At 43.5% G+C, this 18294-nt stretch overlaps 1 long non-coding RNA gene across 1 annotated transcript in view; it reads left to right on the top strand.

Annotated features, from left to right (window-relative positions):
• Positions 1-922: 922 nt before the first annotated feature.
• Positions 923-18294, top strand: part of LOC141580939 (uncharacterized) — a 39552-nt gene continuing 22180 nt past the window's right edge. Inside the window, exons 1-2 of the long non-coding RNA XR_012513365.1 lie at positions 923-1144; positions 1807-1889. This is a non-coding gene — a long non-coding RNA (uncharacterized LOC141580939). The remainder of the gene's footprint in view (positions 1145-1806; positions 1890-18294) is intronic.

Here is an 18294-nt window from a genome sequence, read left to right as displayed (position 1 = left end):
GATAATGGATGTGTTAATTACCCTGATCTGATCAATATACATTATATGTATTGAAACACCAATGTACAATTATGTCAAAACAATTTTTTAAAAAATTAAAAAATCAGAAAGCTAAAATGGGGTATGGGGAAAAATAACATTGCTATATCTAAAATAATTAAATTGAAATAATATAAATGTAATGTATTCATTCATTATTCATTGATTCACAGAATATTTATGGATCGAGTGTTTCTGGTTCACCATCATCTCTCTCTAAGACCTGAAGTTCCTCATGTATAATAAGCATAATATAGTAAGTGTTCTATACCTAATAAAATAACTCTTCCATACACATACTGTGGATAAATGAATAAATGAATGAACTGCATCCATGTTATTTCATTGCTCTAAAAAATGAGATAACTTCCTCAATTTTCCCGCTCTCAGCAGTTCTCAAATTTCTACTTTAATTGATTTAAAATTAGTATCTAGTGTATTATTAAAATTTTTTACACTTTATTAATGAAAAACAGAGTTTTAAAAAACCAATCTGAAATATGAGATATTTTAGCTGTAATTGGGTCTGAACAGCCTAGTTCTCATAAAGCAGAAAAAAAACCAAACTTGTGGAATCAAGCAGCTTATTATCATGAAGAAGACTTCAGCCTTCCAGTTTCTGGATGAAACTAGGGACGGTAATATTAGAAATCTGAGTGGACCCTTTGCCTGAGAAACGTGTTAATCTCTTAGTAATCGGGAGTAGAGAGCATGCAAAATATGCATCAGTATAAAATCGACTAACACAAATTCCAGGGTCACAAGCCCAAATAACAGTAAGATCTGTAAATATCAAGGAAAACATAGATTTAAAATTTCAGATCAGATTCATTCCTCCACTCGTAGCTTATCCATATTATGGCTAGAAGCTGGAAGTAAGTCTATGCTCTGATTAACTCTGCTCTGGGAGACCAGGCTCTCATGAGAGAGCGGACAGAGAGGGGGGCGGGGGCGGGGAGATTGGGAGCACTTCAGAGAAAAGATCTGAGAGAAAAGCCTGGGACTCTGCCACCCAGCTCCCTGGCCCCTGGGAGGAGCCGTGGCAGATATCCGGGATGAGGCAGGCTGTTGGTCCCTCAGCAGCATCCTTATCAAGTGAGCTGTGGTAAGTGATATTCTTGATACTTGATGTTTTGCCAGAAGTTAGAATATTGCTTTTTTTCTTGACTCTATATATGCTGCTTAGAAGTCACTGGGTTTCTTGGCATGTTTATTTAGAATTACAGATATCCCAGTAAAAATTTTCAAACATCATGTAACATGTATTATCAATCCGGGCACATGTAGATATTTGGACTCACAGAGATGGCGGGGTGTCACGAAAAAGCCATTGCATCAGAAATCATGAGGCCTGGGGCCTAATTGTATCTTTGACTGCAATGTGATTTTAGCAAGGGGGCTTAACTGCACGGAGGCACTGCCTTCTCTTCATGGCAGACCATCCCCAACCATTGCTGCTATCTCCATAAATCCCAAAGGAAAAGAACACTCCGTCTATTCCAGAGCTGCAAGACTTAAAATTTCCCGGTCAGGATTATAGGCTCCAATTCATATAAGAGCTCCTGGTCTTTTAGCAGAAATAGAAATGTCCTCAAATGGGGTACACAGAGAATTTTAAAAAATAAATTGGAAAGTCATTGGTCGTTCGAAGAAAAAAGACTTATTTTATAAATTAAAATGACAGAGTCCAAAACGAGCAAGAATTCCAGTTGCTGACTATGAATATCTGAATACAGCACTACTTTCTAATTGCTTCACTTGCTACAGAGAGAAATAAAACCGTGAGACTGTGAAGTGTATAAAGGGTTCTACCGCTCTCCCGGGGCTCAGAGACCCACAGATTGAAGAAAGTGAGTGCCTTTCTGACCATTGAATTCCTCACTCTCATTGCGAGTTAGAAAGCTCAAAGGACTTTAATGAAACCAGTCTTCGCACTTCCTAAGAGTACTGAAACAGCTGGAGAGACAGCGCCATCTCGTGTCGATCTAAAACAGCTCCCTGGCCATCATTTGTGGAAATTGGCCCCAGTAACTGCCATGAAATAGGGCAAAGAAAATAAATCCATCAAAGCTGGAAACCAGAGAGAAATGCCAGCTGAAAGCATTTTTGACTCTTGATGACTTCAAAAGCCAGGAAACTTAATCCCAGCCTTATGTTTCTTTCTCCGTGCCCAAAAGGCAGCCGAGCTCGTCACTAAACCAGGGGAGGTGAAGCAGGTCACTAAGTTTATAATGTAGTTGGTTACTGGCTTTCATTTTTTCTCTGCATCCTGGCAGCAGGATATAGGCAGCTTGTTATAATTTAGAGGGGGCTCCTGGAAAGCCTGCTTGCTGGGTGTATTTCTGTAGGCGTGGGCTCACTGGGAATATTATTACCTCATGGAGTCACGAGTTTAATAGCATTTCTTCCACTTCATTCAGCACAGCACCAAGTTACAGTGACTCTGGCTCCAGCACATTGCAGACACACATTGTTCCCTGCAGCATCGTGTCTTCACGCTCCCATGTGGGTCCCAGCCACACTGCCTGCTCTTGCACACATGTGCCGTTCCCACACCTGCAGGCTCTCCGGCAGGGTCTCCTCTGCCTCCTACATCCCCAGCTGGTTTGCACCTCTCTCTACCCCTTTCCTCTCCCCTATTCTCCTATCTCCCTCTTCCCACACCTTTCCTTCTACTCTGTCATAATAACTATCATTTGCGGCAACTGTCATCGCTTTGCACATCATTTGCCACTTGAGATACTCTGTGTCTGTCTGGCAGGCTAGGAGACTGTGGCTCCTGGAGGTGAACACTGTCAGGGGAGGGGAGTTCTTCTCTGCTCTCCTCATGCCGCTTCCAGTCTTCTGAAGTCCCTGCCACCAAGGGAGCTTCACGCAGTGACACCCCTGACCACCCGATGCCCCTCTGGCTCCTCTTAGGAGAAGAGTGATTTCATCACGTGGTAAGTTCCTAAGGAGAACAGAGTTTGTGCAGCACAGTCCCCAGTGCCCTGCCCCCTACAGGAGCAAGGTCACCTGCAGAGAGCCTGCCTCTGGTACATCTGTTCCTTCTCCCCATCTGTACATTTCACAGGCCACTTCGTCCCTGTGCTGTGAAGGCATGGGTTGGGGAGGCTGTCCCATCCGGAGGCTCAGGAGTAGGGAAGCCTACCCCACAGATAGAAACCATGACCTCCACCATCAACCCTGTCAGTAATGAAGGGGTTTTTTTCATCTCCCACCTCTCTTGGCACAGACCTTTGGTGTGTTCTTTACTGGGATACCTTGAACTCTTAACACTTAGGAAAGCATTTTTTTTTTTTCTATATAAAGCAGAAGGTTTAGAAGTTTAAATTCTAACTTCAGATGATTCAGTCCCAAATGAGGGCTTTTTTATTTTACTTTTTTAGTTCAGAACCAATTTGCTGTGGTGTAGAGAATGCTCTCGATTGGCGATTGGGAGGTCTGGGCTCTACACTGGGCCTGGAGCTTTCCAGCTTTCCAGCTTTGACGGAGAACATGCTCTGGGCTTTGGTTTCCCCATTGTGGCTTCTGTGATTCCAGGATCAAGAGACGGCCATTTAGAGGCACCGAGAAGAGGGGATGCTCACTTGTTAAGTCCTTCATCCTCTTGAAATGAGCTACTGCTTAACTCTTCCCTTTTTGGAGAAGTTAATGCTTTTTCCAGAGACAGCATTTGTCTACGACTCCTCCCCGCCCCCACCCAACCCTTCCTTTGCCCCAGCCTCTGTCACAGTTAAGAGCAAGCCTCAGACCTTTTCATTTGTTGTTATTCACCCTGAGCATGGAGCTGCTAGCATGTTAGATTTTTTTCCTTTGAGGCCAAAACTGGGACACTTGGATTAACAAGTTACTTGCTTTTTGATTTGGAAAGTTACCCACTTTGAATCACATTGAGGTATGTATGCATTTACTACTTTGTCTTTATTGAGAAGAATAACGTAATGTGGGTTGTGGAGAAACTGTGGAGCTTAAAGTCACCTAGAGGAAAGGAGAAGAGGCAGGAAGTCCACGGCCTCTGTTTTGCAAAGACAGAGAACAGGAAGTGAGAAAGGGATGCCGTTTGTCCCCTCCCAACTGCAGCCTCACTCTTCGCCTCAAGCTCACTCTGGTCTTAAGATATTTTAGCACCATTTTAGGTTATTATCTCCCTTGAAACAATTACTTGCCTCCTAAGACCCTGATATACTGAACACTACCGATGTGAGAGACAATCTGCATTGTGAGCGGCCACCCCCGTATTCTCCTCCCAAGTTCAAGTCCACCTCTCTTGCCACTGAAAACAATGGGCTCTGTCCTGGACTTACAGCAAGGGGAGAATTGGAGTGGAATGTGATTAATGTGAGACATGTTGGTTTTGATGCCCTTCTGGAAAATTGACAAATATTGTCTCCTTTGTTCCTCCTTTTTTCTTTGGTGAAATCATTTATCCTCTCTGGTTAATACCATCTATATGCTGTTAATTCCAGTACTGGTATCTCCATCTTGGACCTGGCCTCCAAGTTGCAAACACACACATGTACACACGCGCACCCAGAGTATATATATATATATATATATATATATATATATATATACACAATATATATATATATCTATAAATATGCATGTGTGTCATTATTGCCTCCTCATCAGGAGGAGGAAGCATTTGGGTGCCCAACAGGAATAAAGTTAGTAAGCCCCCCAGACTAAGCCCCAGATAGTTTCCTCCCAGGTCTGCTCTTTCCTAGCCTTCTTCATCTTTCATCTCAAAAAGTGGCTTCCTTCTGGCAGCTTGGGCCAGATGCTGGAGTCGTCTTTGACTGCTCTCTCTCACATTCCATGTCTGCTCTGTCACCTGGTCATCTCCGCTTCCAATTATACCCAGTTTTTGACCGTTTTCTTTACTTTCCCTGCGACTACCTTGGTCTCAGCTGTCCACATCTCTTGCTTGGACAGCTGCAGTCTCCCTTGCTCCCTTTTGTCCCTCTCAGCCTAGCAGTTTACATGTTCCTGCTAAAACATGTCCGATTGCGGCACCCGGCGAAAACCTTTCTGATGGTTGTCTATGTCACTCGGAGTCGAATCTGCTCCATTGCACTCTTAGCTGCCTCTATTTCCTCTCCACTCTCATCTCCTCATTCTGTTTCTGATGCATGGATCTCTTCGCTTGTCTTTATGCTAGGCATGCTCTTGCCCCGCATCTGTGCACTGACTGGGTCCTCTGCATGGACGCTCTTCCCCTGGAGTCCACGTGGCTCACCCCCACGTTGAATGCTTGAAGGAAGATGAGGACGAATTGCAGATGAGGAGGAGAAAAGGGCTGATGTAAGTGTCTCCCCCCATGTGGGCATCTGGGCATCGAGCAGGCAGTCAATCATTTCGGCTATAGGCAGGTAGGCTTGTGATGGGGTTGAGGAGGAGGAAAGAGACTCATTAGAGTGTCCTGCTCCAACAGGAGTTAACTCAAAACAGGACTATGTTCGGGTATCAGAAACGCTATTACTAGAGGTTTATTTTCTGCTTAGAGTTATTATTTAACTTCATTTCATTGAACAGACATTTATTGAGTAACTGCCTTGCCACAGTGCTGGGGGCTGAGGGTACAAATACGGTCTCTGTTCTTGTGTAGAATAAGACTGAGGTGATAAATTCACGTATAAATAGATCACTTCATACAGAGCAGCGTGTGCAGTGCCGAAGCACTTCATCCAGGGTAAACAATTCCTATCTCTTCAGTCACTTTCTCCTCCGAATGTTTACCAGCTTGCGGAGGAGAGTGTATCTGGATTGGCAGGGATGGAAGGGAGAAACCGCATGCATTTACTCAAGAAGCATCTCATGGATAAGAGCCCTCAGGAACGGTAATTGAGGACAATCGTTGCCAAAGAATACTTGGATGGCCTAACCCCTGTATTAAGAACTTACTGTTTACTTTGAATAAATTTTAGAAACTTTCAGTGTCTAGTAACTTTTTTCTGCAAAGGGAAATTAATAAATGCTTCCTTCCATGAGAGGATTAGTGCAGGGTGTGCCTGGGTGAGCCCATCTTCACCTTGATTCCTGTGAGTAACCTGCAGCTCACCCTGAATCTGTCACAGTGTCATTTTGGGGTGTGGCTAGTCATTTGTGTATTCTGTGCCCTCTAGGAGGCTGAATTCCTTCTTTAATTGTTGGCTGGGCACATTGTGGACAGGGAAACTTCTTGCGCAAAAACAGAAGTATTTCCGTGACTTGGGTGTCAACAAAGACAGTGCTTTGTTGGGAATGAAACGTCCTCTTTGGGATTGAGACTGCTTTTCTAAAGGGTTACTTTGAGCTCTAGTGCTTAACTATCCTTCCTTCAGGTGCCAGAGATCATCTTTCCAGGAAGCCTTTCCTGGCATTTCTTCTCCATCCCCCACAGTCTGGATCAAGTGTGCCCCTTCATGTGCCCCTAGCACTCCAAATTTCCTTTATTCCAGCCCGTGCAGAATCAGACCAAAGTTTCAGATGGAGCACAGTCCTCAGTACAGATAGAAGTCTGCCCAAGGCTTCTGACATTGGCCATAGGTTTGGGGGTCTTTGGGGGTACCCCCACTTTAGACCAACTGGGTGCAAATATTGGGGTCCCCACCCCTCAAGACTCCCTCGGCTTGATAATTCACTAGAGAGACTCACAGAACTCCCTAAAAATGCTGTATTTAACCAGGAAGAAGTCTGGGAGGTTTCCAGACTTGACGTTTCCAATATCCTCAGGGATGAGTTACCCTTCCAGCAATGAGTGACAATGGCTGAGAGTATTGCCAGGCAGGGAATATCTCCCAAGCTCAGCTTCCGGAGCGTTAACTGAGGCTTCATTACATACACTGATTGATTAAATCATCGGCAGGCAGCTGAACTCGGTCCTCCGGCCTCATCCTCTCCCTGAAGTTCAGGCTGTTATCTTAAGACTCACGCACCAACCTTCTTTTTCCAACCTTCTAATCAGACCATCAGTCTTTGCAATGTGGCCAGCCCGGTCCTGAGTCATCTTGTCAGCATCAGCTGCAGGTGTGGCCTGAGGGGTGCACCATGGGTAATAAGCGTTCCAATCACCCAGGAATCTCAAGGGTTTAGAGGTTAGCTCCCAGGATCTGGGGACACAGGCCAGCCAGACTCTTCATCACACACGGCCCCTCCCACACTGTATTTGCTGCATGTTTGTCTGGCTCTCTAATTTACCTCTTGAGGGCAGGGAATATGCTACTTTGTTCATCATTGTTTTTGTATTTAATGCAATGTAGACACAAAAAAATTGTTATATCAATGTGAATAAAAGCAATTATTGGACAGATTGTATTCTGGCATTTATTTTAAACCATTAAATTAGGGAATTGCTCAAATCCTAAGGTAAGTATAGTTAAGGCAATTGTGCTGGTCTGGGATTTTCTTTGTGTCTCATCTGGTTTCCTGTAGCCCACTGATTTTCTCCTAGGTGGAGCTGGTCCACTGCTCAGACTGATCCAAGCCACTTCCAGTCAAAATAACTGTTTTCTTATACTGATGTCAATATGCAGAAAGACTGTTAGTGTGGAGATTAATAAAGTCTCCATCAACTGTATTTACGTAGCTCTAGCTCTTAGCTACTGCACAGATCCTTGCAAATGCTGGAACAATCAGTTTCCTTTCTTAAATGCTCACCCTGCAAGAAAGTAGCTGCTTTACTTGTTTTAATTCGTTTTGCTGCCACGGTATAGCTCAAGTAGGGTAACACGTGGCAGGGAGGTTTCAACTGCTGTAACTTTCATTGAAATGAAGGCTACTTCCAGGCTAAATTGTAATCACCTTTTTAAGGCAAAAGGTTTTCCCCATCTTTATGAGTCAAAGTACCTTTGTTCTGTGATTACCTTTTATGCTGCATTGTTAAAGGTCTCACTGGCTACCAAAAACACCCCTTCTCACGGGCTCTGGTGGTCTGATTCTTGCTTTAGCCATTTCATGCCAATGACTGTATCGACTATTCACTGAGGAAAATAGCAGAAAATGGAGACAAAGGGGAATTGGGTTACTGAGAAGCCATGGATGGAAAACCATCCCTCTGAGGGGCTCTAGCAGGGAAGGAAGAATAGCCAGCTGCGAATAGAAGGTGACTTTCCTGCTCCAGCAGGGGCTACTGGCGTGTTCTCTGATAAGAATTTCACGATGCCAGCTGTGAAGTGGCATTCGCTCGCCGGCTGCAGAGCATGCATTCTTCCTGGACTTTGGCTTGTCCCTGAGTCTAGGAGACGTTTGGGGAATGGGTGGTGGGGAGAGGCAGGTGCTTTGCTGGGGTAGAAGGAAAGCATTTAACTAGTGTTGGCCTCATCTCAGGCTCCAATGCAAAGCAGCAGCCGTATGAAGAGTTGATAAGAATGGCTTAAGTATTCCATATCCTTTCCAGAAATTTTAGAAAATAAGGATAAGCAAAGGATGTTCCTATCCTTATATAACTCTATAAAACATATAAAAAGCACCTGGGCTCTATCCAAGGTCATCAAATGTTCAAAGTCCAACTCTTGGAGAACCCATGATGTGAGGGACCACGCTGATCCTTTTCTTCTTTTCACTTCTCTTTCTCTTCCTGTCCCCTTTGATACAGAACAATGCGAATATTGAGACAATGGGTCAGGCTATATGGCTTTTCCAGGGCACACGCTGCTGGCTTGTGGCGTGCCACCTGAAGGGATGACAATTCTGTGACAGGCAGGACTGAGGGGAGCCCAGGTCCTGGGCCAGATCCAACCCCTGGCAGAAATGCTCACTTGCTATTGTGTGTGTGTGTGGAGTAACAGTGACATCCTGTGGCCAGTCTGGTTGATCTAAGTGGCTCCTTTATAGATAAAGAAGACCGTTTTGTCTGCACTGAAAGGTGTGCGTTTGCACTCGCTCCTCCTTTAGACAATGCACAAAAGAAAGAGGCAGTGCGAATGGCCACGGCCAGCCTTCCAGCAGCTCCTTTTCAGCAGCTGTCTCTGACTTAGGTTGGGGAGATTCTTGGGATTGAGACGATGTCTGTTTCTATGCTTGATCAATTTAAATGTTACCATTGGAGCGGGGAGTGAGCCATAATAGTAACCGAGAGAACAGTGTGAGGACATAGTGACAGGGAAGAGAAGCGCTTCTCTTTTTAAGACATCCCTGTGGATTAATGCAGAATATAATCCGTTACTTTAAAATGCTTAAGTTGCTTGACATTTAACTTTTTTTTAAAAAAAACAGTTTTTGGATGAAATAACTTCATTTTGACCTTATTTAAAGCAGAGGAGGGAGGGGTTGGAGAAGAAAACAACTCTGGTCTGAAGTTGTTCTACTTGCTTACATAACCTGCAAAGTATGCGCTTGGCTGGGCTTATCAGGGGCTGGGGAGTTTTGTCATTCCGAATCTCTGATGTGTAACCTCTCATAGCGTTAAATGGAGGTGAGGTGGAACCTCGCTGTCACCTGGCATGGCCATGATGAATGACCCCTGTCAGGCTTATTCTCCATGGGGACACCCAGCACCACACCCTGAATCCTCTTGTTTCTATCAAAAAGATGCCGTTGCCCCAAAACACGCCTCAACCTGGCTCTTTCCTGAGTGTGCCCAGGGCTGCTGCTGCTTAGGGAATAAAGGCAAGGGCAGCTTGGAAGTCAAGAATTTATGCTACGGGTTGCATAGACATTCGCTCTAATGCCAGTTCATCACTTGCTAGCTCCGTGACCTTGGGCAAATGCATTAATTGGAGTTTCACTTTCGTCCACTAGGGAAAGGGGTCCGTAATAAGCGCTTTTTTTCTTGAGATGTTGGAATACATTTTAAACACATACAACAATGCAGGGTCACCAATGTACCTTGTCTGGGACCCAGTTAGAACTCACACAGGTGAGCTTCTGCTACTGCTGCTGTTGCGGACAGGCTGGTGCCCAGGGCTGAAGGCTGGTTGGGAGGAAGGCTCTCTCCCCTCTTCATCGAGAATCAGCAATAAGATCGCTGTAGTTGTCTGTTGAAGAGAGTTTGGGTTGAGGGCCGAAGAGAAGGCAGAAGTGCATGTGTGTTGTGCTGTGCATGTGTTTTGTGTGTGTGCTGTGTGTTGTATGTGTTTTTTGTATGTGTGTAGTATGTGTGTTTTGTGTGTCATGTGTTTTTGAGTGTTGTGTGTATGTGCATGTGTATCATGTATGTGTATTGTATGTATTTTTGTGTGTTGTGTTATGTTTTTGTGTTGTATGTGTTGTGTTTGTGTGTGTGTTATATGTGTGTTTGTGTTATGCATTTGTGTTATATGTATATTTTTATGTTTTTTGTGTGTGTGGTCTTGTGTGTGTTATGTGTTTTTGTGTGTTGTATGTTTTTTGTGTTGTATGTGTGTTTGTGTCCGTGTGTTTGTATGTGTGTGTTTGTGTGTGCTGTGTGTGTGTTTATTGACCCATTCTTGCTGAAGCTCAGCATGAGCATGTTGCCACAGAAGGGTGAGAGGTAAGGGCTGCCCAGAGCTGATCTATAACACTTCCGATAGGAAAAGAATAAATAAAAGAGAGAAGGAATAGGAGTGAGGTAGCCAGGAAAATGCCAATAAAGGAAGAAAATGTAGGGGATTAGTGGAAATAAGGCTTTCAGCATGGAGTATTCTCCCAGGCCATTTTAAAGTTCTCCAAAATCATGATAACTTAATTCCTGTGTCAATAAAGGTTTCACACACTTTGTCTAATTGCAGAAAAAAAGGACAAGGCAAAAGAGTCCTTCCAAAGGGCACACATTTTGCGTTTTCAGTTCTAAGGTAACTTAAGTGAGAGTATTAAAGGGATGGCTTGTAGCCGACCTAACCTCCTTCTAGCTGATCAGCCAACTGTGTGGAAAGGACATGAGTTCTTAGTCCCCCTTAAGAGCACGGCCTGTTTCCTAAGCTTCTCCCCAGCTCTTGTCCTCCTCTCCCTCTGTCTTTCTTAGCGGCTCCCAAATTTTGGGATGACTCTTGGCCCACACAGATGGCGTTTACGGACTTTGTCTCAAAATCCTTCCTGCCTTCCAATTCTGTCGTTCCTCTATGCCTTACGGCAGCCGCCCTGTTTTACGAGCTTCGCTCCAGTTTCCGCTTGTCTTGTGGCAGATGGATTTCCCACACCCTGGCTGGAAAAGACAACGAATATGTTTGAGGACAGGTTCTTTTAGGTGTCAATAATAATCACGGGGGAATGTCATCGTACCTACTGGAGACATAGAGTATGAAATTAGTATACGTGGGATCCCCAGGGAAAAGAAAAAACAAGAGTTGAAATCCTCAGAAGGGGTTTGAGAGGGATCTTGGCTTGAAGGCTTGACTGCTGTGACTTGGGAAAGCAGAGAAATAAAGCAAACCAAGTTTTTGACTTGCTTGGCTGGAGGTTTGTTTATCCTGATCATGTGAAGTCTGAGCCAGCAATTCCACTGATTTTAACTGCTCCTCCACGCTTCTCTGCATTTGGGCAGGGGAACATATTAGAATGGGCCAGTTCAATCCTATGATGGGTGCAGGACACAGATTTCTCTTGGGAAACCAGTGCTTGGGGTTCCTGATAATGTGAATGACAAAGTTAATTATGCTTGAAATGATGTATGAAAACACATTAAAGTCAGTTTTATACACTAATATGTACACCTTTAAGTATACGGCCCAGAAGAGTAAGAGCAGTTCCAGGAAGTGCTTTGTGTAATCAGTTAATGCCCACATGGAAGGCTCCAGGGCGGCCCAGGGATGATGCCAGCACACTCTAGTTGGCGCCTTTCCTCTGTAACCTGCCTTCCACTCTCCCCTTCGCTGCTTATCCCCACACTACTGCTTCCCAGTTTAATAAAGAGAGAGCGGGGCTGAAGAGGTGCTGACGGGCAGGTGGCTCTTATGACGTTCCATTCCCTCCCTTCTTGTGTCTTTGTCTCTGCAAAGATGGAGCTGACATTAAAGCGGATCAAAGTATCCGCCTCTCCTGCTGGGCCCAGGTGAGCTGTGTTCTGACTTGTCTCCTGAGTGTCAGCTGGGATGCTCTTGGTTCCAAGGGACAGAAACCCCAATTCCCACTGGGTTTAACAGTAAACACAATTTTTGACTCCCATATTTGCATAGTCTATAAGTAGGGTGTCTTCAGAGTATCTCCAATGGTTCAATAGCATAAACCAGGACCCAGTCTATTTCCTTCTCTGTTCAACCTATCAGCTTCATCTTAGGACTGGATCCCCTCATAGTCACAGAATAGCTGCCAATGCCATTGGTGTGGCAATGTGACTCATTATCCACGGAGAGAGGGAAAAAATACAAGTAAGCTTTTTTTTTTTTTTTTTTTTTTTTGGTTGGGGCAGGAAGAGATATCTCAAGACCACAGAAATAAAACCCAGGCATTTTTTGATGGGATAAACTTAAGTTCTATACCTCAACTAATTGCTCAATTGAATGTCTAGGGAGTATCAGGTGCTAATTGACTTATGCCAATGAGACCTACCCCTGGAGCTGGAGGAGAAGGCAGGTGAGTAGAGAATGAGAAGTGGCTCAAATAACACGCTGCTACTTGATGTGAAAGAGATGTTCACTACCTGTTCTTGTTCTCTCTAAATAAACTCTACTTCATCTTCATGATCCAGTGTGATAACCCACGGATCTGTCATGTGCATAGTACTAGGATTGGCAGGTATTGGCTTTATGAAATCAGTAACCTGACTGTTGGTTATTTGAACTGTATCCACAGAGCCTCCACAACTGTCTCCATTCAGGGCAGTTGAGTGCCTGGACTTTTCTGGTACCACCTATGGGCAGGGTCTCAGTAAATTAGCGAAGGATCAAAGATAGTGCATTGCTTGTTAACCTTACCGTGGTAATGTTTTCCTGGAACAGAACTGACACCCTAAGAGTGAAACTTATTGGAATCTGGTAGGTTGCTAAAGGCATATATGCCATGAGTTGGAAGTTTGAGTTAGAGAAATTCATTCTGTTCTGGAGTATCTGTTTGAGATCTGGACCATTGGCAGAGCAAAGCTGCTTCTTTAGACAGTGTACTTCTCTGGATTCGATTGGATATTTTATCAATCCCTTTCTCTCCTTCCCCTTCTGGTACTTTATTTTGTATTGGAAAAGAGAAGGAAATCAATCCACTAGCATATCTGCATTCAAATAGGTTTGGTTGTGAAACTTACAAGTGAACCAGGGACTTTATCTACCTTTTGCTGGAAAGCAGAGGATGAGAAGAATTTTAGGACCATAGCAAAAATAAAATACGGATTTTCATGACTAAATGCTTACACCAGTTTACTAATGAAGCAAGTGGGAAGCGTCGGGTTAAATTCCCACTATCACTCAGCAGTGGTGGTAATGGTTTGTCAAATGCTAAGGATGTTAACTGCTTGGTTTTCTAACGGAGAGGTAAACACCAGCTTTTACCTGCTGCTTTAAGATAGCCTAGCATACCCTAGCAGTGAAAGAGTTTGAAATGGCTATCCTTGAATTCTGACCCTCATTTTTTATTTTCTCCGCTAATGAAAACTGAGATGAGAACAAGACCTGAGCATGCGCTTTTCCACCTGGCGAGCGAGAAGAAACCTTGGGGAGAGCAGCGGTCAGAACAACTGCAGGTTCAGGTCCGCTTCGTGGCAACTTCTAGGAGCTCCAGGCTTATGATCCAGTGCAGAGCAGGTAATTGGGGTTCCTGGGGGCCTGAAGGATGCCAGACTTGCTCACATCTTACAAGTGAAGAATAATTCATTTGCTTATTCTCCTTAAAGGAGCAGTTTAACGTGGGTTTGAGTCCCTTCGTTCTTGGTGTACTGATTTGTTCTACAAAAGCTTGGATTCCTCATTCAAGCAACTTAACACTTAGAAAATTTCTCTTGGCAAACAAGCTCCCTTTGTTTTACACACTCCTTCTGTAGCTGTATTAATATACTGACTCACTCGTGCTAGCTTGATGCAAGTCTGTTTCCTTAAGGTGAGTTTGCCTATCTCTGCTCTTAGACGTGGCAGATTGTTTTTACAATCGAAATATCAGAAATATCAGAAGGCAAGCTTCTAAATCTTTTTAGGGTGCACTTTATTTTTGACTTTTCTATTTGTCCTTGACCACTGCCCTTTTCCCTTCTGGTTTCCATTGTTTCGCTTCTTGGCTCCCCTTGCAATCTTCTCAATCAGCTTCACCTCCACAACTCACTTATTGAGTCAATCAACCGAATGCCTCTCCTTCAGGTGTCTGCGCCAAGCCTCATCCTTGTCAGATACGGCTGATGGTGTTTGGGAAATTCCTCCTGTAACAAGCCTTCCCTGGAGAACCCTTTCAGGTAAGAGAGAAACCGAGGCCACCAGTCTCCTGCGGGCGTTTCCCCCTTTCTCCTGCATGGCTCGGCATTCTTTCCCCTGTACTCTCACCCCTGCAGTCCCTCTCCCCTCTCCTGGATATCCTTCGTGTCTACCTCTGCCCTACAGATTTGCTTCTCACTGGCTGGCAGTATGTATGCCTTTGAGAAAACCACAAAATTCTCCCCTCAGCAGGCTCTCTCTGAACGCTGGTGGTATTGGGGGTGAACGGTACCAGAATATGCCATCTTGAAATGTGCCACTTTGGTGTAAGGATTATTTTGAGCTAAAGACAATTGAGAACCTGCAAACCCAGGAAAACTTATTTGCCACCTCCTGTCTAAAAATAAAGATTCCCCACCTCCGCTACCACCACACACCTTTTGTAAAAGAGATTTATATTTACAAAGAAAATTTTCACGAGTATGTTGCTGTAGGGGGGAAGAGTGCTACACCCAGGATCTCTCTCATCACCTGGTAGATTCTTATTGCAGGACAAGATGACCCTTATTTACCATACGTCTCCTCCTCTCCCCTTCCCAAAACTTGTCTCCCTGCCCACAAGCCCTAAGTCACTTTTTTTGTTTAGCTTATGATGGTATGTCAGCTTCAAACACCTATAAGCTTCAATCATCTGGCTTACTCATCGAGTTTTATTTCTTTGTGAAATTCCCATGCTTGCTTGCTCATGTACATAATTAAACTCTTTTTCCTCTTGTTAATGTCTTTTATCAGTTTAATTCTTGGAGCCAAGCCACTGAAACCAGGAGACTAGAAGGAAAAAGATTTTTCCTCCCCTACAGTGGCCATGGCAATTCATTCTGAGCTGGCATCCTTGAAGATGTCAATCTTATATGTATATCATACATATTTTATCTCTAGTTGTCTTTCAAAAACTTTCATTTCATGTGTATGTGACTGGGACTCCCATCCTTGAAACTGATCTGGGTTTGCATTAACTGTCAAGTGTTACCGCCATCTCAAGCCTCCTTCCATGTTATCTCTACCTCAAAAGGGAGTTGTATTGAGAATCCCTATGCAGCATCTCAAGCTTCCATGAAGATTCCATCCTGGATATCACAGCCTTTAAAGGCCAGTGGCTCCCTCTCAGCCTATCAGCCACTTTCTTCTCTATTGTCAAAAAGGTAGTAACAAGACTAATTGTATTCACCAGGCTTTTCTTTTCTATTTAAGTTGGCCTGTGCCATTATTCTTGCTCGGTAAAAGGAGTGTTGGAAATGTATTAGGAGGAGATGTGAAATGTAATTCTGCTAAGGCTAGAGAAATCCTCACTGAGTTGTAGCAAGAAAACAGCTTGTTAAACACCAGCTGAGGCAGAAGGTTTCGTCTCATTGGAACTCTACTTATTCAATGCTTGAACAGCTCTTAGAACAGCAGGAACCGGGGAGTGTCTCTGTATACAAAAGGCAAGCATGGTAGATGCTAAACTGGCATTCATTTATTGGAATCCATTTTGGGTACTTTTCTTATTTCTCTCCTGGGAAGACATTGTTGGTGGCATGTTTGAGTTAGATACAGTCATATTGCAGACACTTACATCTCTTGCTTGGAAGAAAGATAGGCCGGATTTGAAAATAAAGTTGATATTCCTGTCATAGCACTAACAAAAGATATTCTCACCCCAAAAAGGAGGTTTTTTTTTTTTTCTTTTTGGATTTTTTAGACTGAGAAAAATGTCACATGTGTTTGATCTGCGTTTCAAAAGGTGGAGTGCAGCCACGGGTTGCATATATCAGACATTGGAAGACTATCGTTGTCAACAAATGAATACAGACCATGTCTCCCTCCTCTACATTTTGTTCTTCTTGTGCATGCTATTGATTGATATACCTCAGGGAGGAGATTCTTCTGACTCAGACACTAAGCAAGTACCTAAAGAAAATATCAGCTTTAACAGGGACTAGAGGAAATAGCAGGAGCAGCGAAAAATCGCTAATCTTTCATTTATAAGAGCTACTGAACATCTGGAGAGCATGCGGCTTCTTTAACCCCTGGAGTGCAGGAACAAATGAGCACCAAAGGGCAGCCCATGCTAATGTGGTGCCATTAATTTGAATACAATGGAGGGCCCTATAACAGACATCTTCCGAGCCATCTGGGTATTCCTTTACACCTTGCACTACTCCTTGGGAGCACTGGAAGCACAGCTTAATGGGAGAAGAAAATCTTTGGAGGTTGAAGACAGTGAAGACATCTTTCCAGAGCAGTAATAAGTTTAAAAATATATAATCATCAGAATGAAAAAAAAATCAAGCAATTCATAGGAAAAATAGGTTTTAAACGATTCATGGGAGTGTTGCCTGAAATTAATATTTATGTCTCTCTCTCACCCAGCATTGATAGCATTTTTAGCCAAATGTCAGTGTGTTTGTGAAAGTGTAGGAGAAACAACAGGCATCAGGAATGATTAATGTGAAGTTCATATTGGGGGAAGAATATTGGTCTGACATTTAGTTGAAATGGTACAACTTTTTCCATGGGGCACACCATCTGAAGAATGTTTAACTCCATTTAAAAAATATAAGCATGGAGATTATAATATTCTCTTTTGTTCCTCTCCATGGTCTCATGGGATAATGTAAACATGCTGTGGAGTTGCTTTATATAGAAGCCTGGGACACATGATCAATGCAAGAATTCATGTTATCACACAGCAGTTGTAACAGGCACTCCAAGTTTAGAAATAGGGAATACTTCTAAACGTGTCCTTTCCTACCATCCAGAAAAGATTCCCTGCCACCTCCTTAGAGCAGAGAGTGCACCCTGGCAATCAGGGCCCTGATCTAGCCCACAGGCTGGAATTGTTGGCTCACACAAGGTTTTAAACATTTTTTGAAGTCGTTGCCAACATTGACAAAAATATCCAGACTTTTGATTTCTTTTAAAAACTGGAAAAATATGGCATGATGGTATCCACAAAAGACACAGCCAAAGACAGTTGGAGTGGAGATTGGCTAGAACCAGAGCACGTGCCATCCTCTCTCTTGCCGTGACACTCATCTACATTTGTTTGCAGGCACTTGAGTTTCTAGGAAGCCATTGAAGATGTTTTTCAAAAACTTTGAGTAGCACACTGTATTCAGTGCGCTACTTCAGTGAAACAGAACAAATTTTATATCTATCTATCTATCTATATATATAGATAGATATACACACACACAGGTATGTAACATTGAACAAAACATATATAACATATATGTACATATACATGTATTTTATATGTATATATGAGATAAATCCTTACATATATAACATGTATTATGAGGAATTGGCTCATGCAATTATGGAAGCTGAGAAATCTAGATATGGAAGAGTCCTTGGTATAGTTCCAAACCAAGTCTGAAGGCCTGATGCCCACAAAAGTCAATGTTCTAAGTTGTGTCCAATCTGAAGGCAGAAGATTGATGTCCTAGTTCAATAATAGATAGAGAAAAAGAATTCTTTTTTTCTTTTTTTTTTCTTTCTTTTTTTTTTTTTTTGAGATGGAGTCTCGCTCTGTCACCAGGCTGGAGTGCAGTGGAACAATCTTGGAAGGCTCTGCCAACCTCCACTTCCCAGGTTCAAACAATTCTCCTGCCTCCGTCTTCCAAGTAGCTGGGACTATAGACACATGCCACTACACCCAGCTAATGTTGTGTCTTTAATAGAGACGAGATTTCTCCATGTTGGCCAGGTTGGTCTCAATCTCTTGACCTTGTGATTTGCCTTGCCTGGGCCTCCCAAACTGCTGGGATTACAGGTGTGAGCCACCGTGCTTGGCCAAAGAATTCTTTCTTACTCAGCCTTTTGTTCTATTCAAGCCTTGAATGGATTCGGTGAGCCCATCCCGTTAGGGAGGACAATCCGTTTTACTCAGTCCACTGACTCAAACATTAATCTCATCCAGACACTCCAACAGGCACACCCCTGTTTAACCAAATGGATATCCCAGGACCCAGACTAGTTGACATAAAATTAACCATCACAT

The sequence above is a fragment of the Saimiri boliviensis genome, chromosome 13 (assembly GCF_048565385.1).
Source record: "Saimiri boliviensis isolate mSaiBol1 chromosome 13, mSaiBol1.pri, whole genome shotgun sequence".
In the NCBI taxonomy this organism is placed as follows: Eukaryota; Metazoa; Chordata; class Mammalia; order Primates; family Cebidae; genus Saimiri; species Saimiri boliviensis.
Note: the sequence above shows the minus strand (reverse complement) of the source record. Positions and strands in the feature narration are given on the sequence as shown.